At 48.4% G+C, this 1687-nt stretch overlaps 1 protein-coding gene across 2 annotated transcripts in view; it reads left to right on the top strand.

Moving 5' to 3' along the window:
* The window catches only part of B3GNT2 (UDP-GlcNAc:betaGal beta-1,3-N-acetylglucosaminyltransferase 2), a 19690-nt gene that overhangs the window by 2364 nt on the left and 15639 nt on the right, over positions 1-1687 (top strand). The window contains exon 1 of one of the 2 annotated variants that reach the window (XM_010706468.3): positions 146-812. The exons of the other annotated variant lie outside the window; for it this stretch is intronic. The gene's annotated coding sequence lies outside the window, so the exon portion shown is untranslated. Of the gene's footprint in view, positions 1-145; positions 813-1687 lie in introns of those variants that run through there. 2 annotated transcript variants of the gene reach the window in all.

Raw genomic sequence — 1687 nt, 5'->3', positions numbered from 1 at the left:
TTTGGTTAACGCTCAGAGTTTCACGTAGGTGCGGAAAGATGCGCGCGTGTGCTGGCATTGCGAGCGTGTGAGCGGGCGCTCTCCGTGCAGGAAGCGCGAGGTGCGGTCGATTAGAGGCAGCCCCCTTAGATTAGCGGCAGCCCCGGCCCGCTGGTGGAGCGGTCAGCGATCGGTCAGAACTCGCTTTGAGTGGTTTTGTCGTCTGCAGGCTCGTTTGGCTTGCGCTTTTCTGTTTCCTGTCCCCACGTGCTATAAATAGAAGAGGAAAATGAGGTGCTGCTGCAGGAACTTGTTGTGAAGGTCACGCGTTCGGTGGGTGGCGGTGCCGGTGCCCTGTGTGGCCGTAAGGCAGGCTCTGCGGGTCGCTGCTGGCGGTAGAACATCACCGGTGGTCGCTGCGTTGGTTACTGCTGCCCGCGAGCTCCTCCTCAGTTCCTTTCTTCATTACCCAGTACTTCTGGGTAGCGAAGATGCTGCTGAGGAAATCGGCGTTGATGTAGTGCTTCCTCAGGCTTTGAAGAACGAGCAGAGGATATAATGCTTTTACGTTCCGTGCTGCCAAACAGGTGTCGTTACCTGCGTGAGTAAGTTGTGCTGTACGTGGGGAGGGAGCGTTCATCTCCTTGCCTTGGAGAAGGGAGGCTTTCAGGAGCAGAGCTGCAAGGACGTGCCCGGAGCCTCGGTGATCGTCATTGTGCTGCCACCTGGTGCAGCCGCTCTCGTAGCGGGGCTGGCTGTGCTACCTCTGCCTTGGGATGGAAAGGGAACTTAGGAGCAGCTCTGTCTGGATGCATCGAGGGATGGTGTGCCAGGTCTGTGCCGTACTGCTCCTGCTGTAAAAATCCTGCTTGTTTTCTTGTTTTTAAGATGGAGCGTTTTTTGTGTTAAATATGAGGGCCTGGCATGCTTCTTACAAAGCTTCTAGAAATGTATCCTTCTAAAACTCGCCAAGAATAGGTCAAAAAGTAAAGCCAGAGCCAAAAAAGCTGTTGTTGAAAGTATCCTCGTTGCTTCAGCAAAGGTTTCACAGCTTGTTTCCTTTAGTTTGTATCTTTGTAGTAAGCACAAAGCATGGAGGGGGAAAAGATTTTCCTTAAAATATTGATGCTTTTAACGTGTCTGTTTTTCATGTTGCTGTTTCTGGAAGGCTGCTAGAATTGATCAGTTTCCAAAAGCTAGGAACAGACCTCTTCTATTGCCTCGCTGAGTCTTTTTTTTTTTTTTTTCCTAGTATGTATATTTATTTGTTTGTTTTCCTATTGCTGTGTGGTGGAAGTATGTAACTAGTTTTGAAGCAAGTGGGCGGGCATCCATTTACTTTTCTAATTTAAACTTTTAGAATTTTTTTTTTCAGATACACCCACGTTTAATCCCCAGTGGTTGTTTGCAAAAGAACTTCTTGAACCAAAAAAGTAACAGGTATGGAGGAAGGAGGTGTGGTCGTGATGTTTTTGAGCATGAGGAGTCGCAGGATGAGTGTTTGATGTCTCTACTCTGGTAGGCTGCATTCAGAGAAGCACTTGGCACAGAGAAGGTGAAATCTGCCATACTTAGGTGCTTAAAACGCAGCAAAAATAACCGAGTGAAGATGAGGTGTTGTGGGTTTATTGAGCTTGGTCCTTCACTTCTGTTTTTTACTGATTTCCTTGGGCCTTCTCAGATTTAAAATGCGGATATGCAAACCCCC

This window comes from Meleagris gallopavo, chromosome 2, assembly GCF_000146605.3.
Source record: "Meleagris gallopavo isolate NT-WF06-2002-E0010 breed Aviagen turkey brand Nicholas breeding stock chromosome 2, Turkey_5.1, whole genome shotgun sequence".
NCBI lineage: Eukaryota > Metazoa > Chordata > Aves > Galliformes > Phasianidae > Meleagris > Meleagris gallopavo.
The sequence above is the reverse complement of the archived record's forward strand: the minus strand, read 5'-3'. Positions and strand labels throughout refer to the sequence as shown.